Source organism: Capsicum annuum, chromosome 1 (assembly GCF_002878395.1).
Source record: "Capsicum annuum cultivar UCD-10X-F1 chromosome 1, UCD10Xv1.1, whole genome shotgun sequence".
Lineage (NCBI taxonomy): Eukaryota > Viridiplantae > Streptophyta > Magnoliopsida > Solanales > Solanaceae > Capsicum > Capsicum annuum.
Window position 1 is genome coordinate 73593238 of NC_061111.1, and position 7471 is coordinate 73600708.

Here is a 7471-nt window from a genome sequence, read left to right on the forward strand (position 1 = left end):
GGATCTGTAACTACTGAACATACTATGCATATTGGGACTGAGTATACTGTAACTGAATCTGATAATTGATAACTAATAACTGAATATACTAATTACCTGAGATCACTGATAATCTGAATTCTAATAACTGAGTGGCTGTATCGTACAGTCCTGATCTTATGGAACTGAACTGAGTTCTCTTCTGAAGACTGAGACTGAAACTGAAACTGAAACTATGGGAGGTAATCATCTATTTTACATGCCCCAAATAAGATAAGATAACTAAGCTGGGGTCCAATCTGTAACCCCAATTGGAAGGGTGTCAGTACTGTGCCACGGGTAAAGACAAGCTGAAGAGTAACCCTCAACTGGTAGGTTCCCTAAATGAGAATGGTGGTACCTTCTACTGGCACGTAAAGCACCTCATCAACCCTCAACTGGCAGGTTTGATGTCTCACCCTATGCTGGATATGTTGTTCTGGAATGCAAGGATTGCTTTTAAGGATCACACCCTCTGCTGGTAGGTTAGCTCCCATCCTTGGGTTCACTCGGTGCTGAATCCTACTCCCAAACTATTATACTTGACTAAATTCACTGAGATTACTGAGTTTTCCTAAGTTTTATAATTGACTGATTCCTATTGACATTGGCTCTAAATAAATATCTAAGTTGTCGGGTATTAAATACCCTCAAGACTCGATAGCATAAAAAGTAAAGAAAAGCATAATCTTGAATAACATAACAATGTTCACTTCGTCATAATTCATTTATATAGATATTCCATCAAACACTTGTAATGCATTAACTTGTATATGAATGGGAAATACATGTTAGCATACTATAATGACATTATTTCATTCCCATAGAAAATTTATCAAATATATAAGAAGCATACTTGGTTCATTAAATCATAAACACTTAAGGTTAACATGGTTACAATAATCAACTTGTAAATTGAAGGGTTTATCATGATTATCATGTAATTCAACACATACTAGAATCAATTCTCGGAACTCATAATCTAAATCATGGATTAAAACTCAAACAACATCATGAACATGAATTCAATCTAATTAAAACATGGAATTGATAAATCATAAATTTTGTATATTGAAAAAGGATTCTTGGGCTCCATGGAAGGGAAGGATCCATAGATAAACATCTAACATACCTTAATTTGATGAGTTCTTGGAGAAATTCTTGGGATTGACCTTGATTCTTGAGAGCTAGGGTTTGTTTTCTTGAGAGAGAATTACCTTTTGATTTTGGGAAAAAGTGAATGATGAAGGGTTTTACATGTTTTTAGAGCTTAAATCCCACATCTTGGTGCAATAAAATAATGGGAAAAGATGATTTTAACCCTGGGCACAACTTTAATTTTTCGAGAAATTTTCTCGATTTGTACCCCTTGCGCGATGCGCCACTGGAAAATGACGACTAGGAAATTGCATAGTGGCGCGACGCGGTGGTATCGCATTGCCACTTTGTTTATGAACTGAAAGTGCACCGCGATGCGGTGGTATCACATTGGTATACTGAAAATTGACAATTGCTATTTTAACACACTCCGCGACGCGCTACTGGCCTGAATGATAATGTTTAACGACTGAAACTTAAAATTGCCATAGCTTTTTACCCGGCTGTTAGATTTAGGCAAATTTTATATTGGTGGAAATCTAATTGAATTTCCTACACAATGGCTGACTCAAATCTAAAAATTACTGAGTATTTCAAAAATTTTATCTAGGATAACCCATGTACTGAGGGTTAATCTAAGTTAGCAAAATATGGGGTATTACAATATCTCCCCCTTGGAAACATTCATCCTCGAATGTGGCTAGTTAAGATGAGAGAGTATGGACAGACTGAGTTTTCATACTGAACTAGACATGCATAAATGAAGCATCATTACATGACTGGTCTGATAGACTGAACGTACATTCTGAACATGTATGTCTGATTCATGAGTACATGTTTGAACGGATTAATGAATACGTGACTGAATATGCATGAACGGGAACATGAGGATATGACTAAGTCTGAATCATGATACATGAAATGAACTGATTCCTTGGATACATGTCATGACATAGGGATGGTCATACAGCTGAACTTGGTACTTAAGGGTCAACTATAAGGACCCATTATTTCAACTGGATTCACTATGTGAAAAGAAAATGGAAGGTTTAGATCGTGATAGCTCAGGGATTATAGTGCATCTCCCCTTAAGATGCTATGTCCCTCGAGAATGCTGACTTGATGGAGATACTAAGGAAAAGCATAAGACGATGCACGGGGCACCTAAGAACTGAATCATGACTGAATATCTGGGATTTGAAACTAAGGGATAAATATGTAAATAGGAGATCTGTAACATACCAGTGACCACATCAGGAGAACTTTACTGATCTTGTCTGGACTAAAGTTTGTAAAACCTGTTTAGGCGTTGCCCACTGGTGGCACTGGAAGTGACACCTTATTGATTTGGGCAACCTGACTGAGCTGAAGGACGACTATACTGACCCTGAAAACCTGACTGAGGACAATCTCTGACTCTATGGCCTGGCTTGCCACACCTGAAATAAACATCACTGCTAGTTGTACACACACCCTTATGATTCTTACCATACTCTTCGCAAAATAGATTAGTACGACCATTGCTTATGCTATACTAGGTTATCGATACACTGGCTGAGAATGGAGCTAGAACGGAAGATTTTAGAGAAAACTGGGAACGGTTACCGCCTTATAACTTAGGCTGACTGAAATTAAAGCTACCTATTCTATCCCTTTTATTCTCTCTATCCTTCTTCTTAAGCTTCTGCTTCTCAATCTATTGAGCATCGACCATAAACCTAGATATGTCCATCTCTTTAACTAATATTGTTGTTCTACACTCCTTAACCACACTATCTGATACCCCAAATATGGACTTGCTCATTCTAAACCTATTGTCTGCTACTACATGGGGAGCATACCTGGCTAACTGAGTAAACTTAAGGGAATACTCTTTTATGCTCATACTACCTTATCTGAGATTAATGAACTCTTAACATTTTGGCTTCTCTCAGCTCTAAGGGAAAGAATCTATCTAGGAAGGCAGTAGCTTCCCACTCTATGGGCTCTGTATCTATACCCCTGTCTACCTTCCACTACTTAAACCACGTATGGGATACATCTTATAGCAGATAGGCGGCTAACTTAGCACTCTCACTGGAAGTCACTCCCATGATACTTATGACTTTCTAAACCTAATCGAGGAACTCCTGTGGATCCTCTTCTGACTTAGATCCCGTAAAGGAATGAGGATTAGACTGAGAGATTAACTTGAGATCATGCTCACTCGCACGACATGAATACTGAAAGAAAGAAAAATTTTCCTAAAAATATCTTATAGCCTCCTATCCATAAGTGTGGCGCGCTATACACCCATGCACAAGACTCTACATGATGTGGCTTTTCAAACTCTCTAGGACTCTATTGAACCTTAGGCTCTGATACCAAGTTTGTAATAACCTGGGATTACCCCCTAGTCATCACACGGTGCTTATGGCCCGAAGGACCACAAGATAACCCATAAATAATATCTATTGTAAGCACTGAACAATAATACTGACATAAATACGGAATAATGGGCTGAAATGCCATAAGGTTCAAAATATCTAAAATATTGCTAAGATATAACATCTATAAAACTGAATACTGTCTAAAAATCTAGTTTGAAAAGCCTCTAACTGAATCTGTCTGAAAGTGGAGTTAATGGGACAATCCCCCAACTAACTCTATCTACTAAAATACTGCTAAGCTGAAGTACTGAAATAAAAGCATATCCTCGATAGATGAGGACTCACTACTAAATCTGCTACCGTTGGTTGAATCCGGCTAACGCGGTCAGGAACCTGAGCATCCGAACCTATGATATGAAATATCATAGTATAAAAAATGGGTATGCGGTCAATACGTAAGAATGTACTGGTATGCTAAATGAGGTATGGCTGAATGCATGGGTTTATATGCATGAATAATAACTAACTAAATGATATGCAAGAGATGAATTAGCATACATGGAGGATCTATAACTATTGAACATACAGTGCATAATAGTACTGAATTTGATAACTAAATATACTGATAATCTGAGATCACTTATAATCTAAATTACTGATAATTGAGTGACTATAACTAATAGTCTTGATTCTATAGAACTGAACTGAGTTATATTTTGAAGACTGAGACTGAAACTGAAACTGTAGGAGGTAATCATCTAACCGACATGCTCCTAATAAGATAAGATAACTGAGCTGGGGTCCAATCTGTAACCCCAATTAGAAGGTTTTCAATACTGTGCCATGGGTAAAGACAAGCTGAAGAGTAACCCTCTACTGGTAGGTTCCCTAAACGAGAATGGTGGTACCTTCTACTGGACACGTAAAGCACCTCATCAACCCTCAACTGGCAGGTTTGATGTCTCACCCTATGCTGGCTATGTTGTTTTGGAATGCAAGGATTGCTTCTAAGGATCACACCCTTTGCTGGCAGGTGAGCCCCATCCTTGGGTTCACTCGGTGTTGAATCCTACTCCCAACTGAAAGACATCGAACTAATATATTGGAATGAACTGAACTAAATTCACTGAGATTACTGAGTTTTCCTAAGTTATATAATTGACTGAGTTCTATTGAGTTCTATAACAGACTAAGAGTACTACTGATCATGACATGACTGATACTATTCTGTAATTGACACTGGCTCTAAATAAATAGCTAAGTTGTCAGGTATTAAATACCCCAGGACTTGATAGCATGAAAAGTAAAGAAAAGCATAATCTTGAATAACAAACAATGTTCACTTAGTCATAATTCATTCATAGAGACATTCTATCAAACACTTGTAATGCATTAACTTGTACATGAATGGGGAATACATGTTAGTATGTTATAATGGCATTATTTCATTCTCATAGACAATTTATCAAATGATAAGAAGCATACTTGGTTTATTAAATCATAAACACTTAGGGTTAACATGGTTACAACAATCATCTTGCAAATTGAAGGGTTTATCATGATTATCATGTAATTCAATACATACCAGAATCAATTCTTGGAACTCGTTATCTAAATCATGGATTAAAACTCAAACAACACATGAACATGAATTCAATCTAATTAAAACATAAAAATCATAAATCTTGTATATTGAAAAAGGATTTTTGGGCTCCATGTAAGGTAAGGATCCATGGATGAACATCTAACATACCTTAATTTGATGAGTTCTTGGAGAAATTCTTGAGATTGACCTTGATTCTTGAGAGCAAGGATTTGTTTTCTTGAGAGAGAATTACCTTTTGATTTTGGGGAAAAGTAAATAATGAAGGGTTTAACACATTTTTAGAGCTTAAATCCCACATCTGGACGAAATAAAATCATGGGAAAAGACTATTTTAATCCTGGGCGAAACTTTAATTTTTCAAGAAATTTTCCCTATCTGGACCCCTGGCGTGATGCGCCACTATCGCATTGGGCCACTAGAAAATGACAATTGGAAAATTGCATGGTGGCGCGACATGGTTGTACCACGTTGCCACTTTGTTTGTGAACTGGAAGTACACTACGACGTGGTAGAATCGCATTGGTACACTAAAAGTTGACAATTGTAAATTGGGTCTATGGCGCAACACACTAATATCGTAGAGCAACACTGGAAATTGACAATTTCTATTTTAACACACTCTGTGATGCGCTAGTGGTCTGAATGACGATGTTTAATGATTGAAACTTAAAATCATCATAACTTCTTATCTGGTTTTCAAATTTAGGCAAATTTTATATCGTTGGAAAGCTAATTGAATTTCCTACACAATGCCAGGATCAAATCTAAAAATTACTAAGTATTCCAAAAATTTTATCTAGGATAATCCATGTACTAATAGTTAATCTAGGCTAGGGAAATACGAGATATTATAATAGGGTACCACACTGGTATGGATATATATATATGTTATATCAAGTACCACACAGGTATGGATATGTATTTGTTGGATCAGGTACCATACCGGTACAGATATATATATGTTGGATCGGGTACTACGCCGATACATGTATATATGTTGGATCGGGTACCACACTGGTACGGATATATTTATGTTGGATTGGGTACTATGCCGGTACAGATATGTATATGTTAGATCAGGTACCACGCCGGTACGAATATGTATATATTGAATTAGGTACCACACTGGTATGAATATGTATATGTTGGATCAGGTACCATGCCGGTATGGATATGTATATATTGGATCAGGTATTATACTGGTACGAATATCTATATGTTGGATCGTGTATCATGATAGTACGGATATATATATGTTGGATCAAGTACCGCACCGATATGGATATGTATATATTAGATCGGGTACCACGCTAGTATGGTACATGAACATAGATTGTTCCCTGCAGGTCATAACTATTTGGGAAAAAATAAGTCCCATAGCATGTGTGTACATATTTATGTTAATTCTGTGGATGTTTATGGCATGGTTGATACTCTTGATGGTTATGTGGCTTATTTATGAGCATTGTTTGACTTGCTATAGTTGTATTATTGATTCATTGAATATTTATTATATGACAATACCTGCCTAGTTGTTATTTGATTTACGTTGTGTACGTGCTATTAAATTGAGTTGGCCTATGATACCTACCAGTACATAGTGGTTTGTACTGATACTACCATGTACTATTCTTTTGTTGAGTGCAGAAAATGTTCTAAAGGCTCAGACATAACCTCACCTCTAGAGTTTGATAGCAGAGCTTGATCCAAGGGTGAGCACTTCGTCTCCAGGCTACCATGGGTCATCTTATTTATTCTTGTCCATCTTTCGAAAAATGAAACATTCTTTATTTTCTTTGTTTTTGGATATCACTTTAGACATGATCTTTATCAGTAGTTCTTGTACAATGACTTTCGGGTCTTGGAAATTTTAGTAAGCAATTTGTTTGACTTCTGCATTAATAATGATTAGACCTGGATTATTATTATATATTATGTTGATTTTATAATATTATCATCTTAATGTTGACTTAGTGATTGGATAATGGTTCGATTTAGATGATTCTCCCACATAAAGATTAGTGTGGGTGCCACTTATGGCCAATTGGGTCATGACAAAGTTGGTATCAGAGCCCTAGGTTCATCGATCTCATCGTAAAAGAACATGTCTAGTAGAGTCTTGTAGAATAGTACAGAGATGTCTGTACTTATCTTTGAGAGGCTATAAGACACTAGGAAAATTCAAATTCTTTTTTCTTATATGCTGTTACTATTGGTATATGTTAATAAGAGCAATGCCAAGTAGAGTTTCATAGATTGGTGTGTAGGCCCCCACACCCAATCTTCATAAGGCTATAAGGCATGTAGAAGTCATTTTTCTTTTTTTCTCTCTATCGTGCCATTCTAATCTTGGACTACTAAATTATATCCAATTTGTATC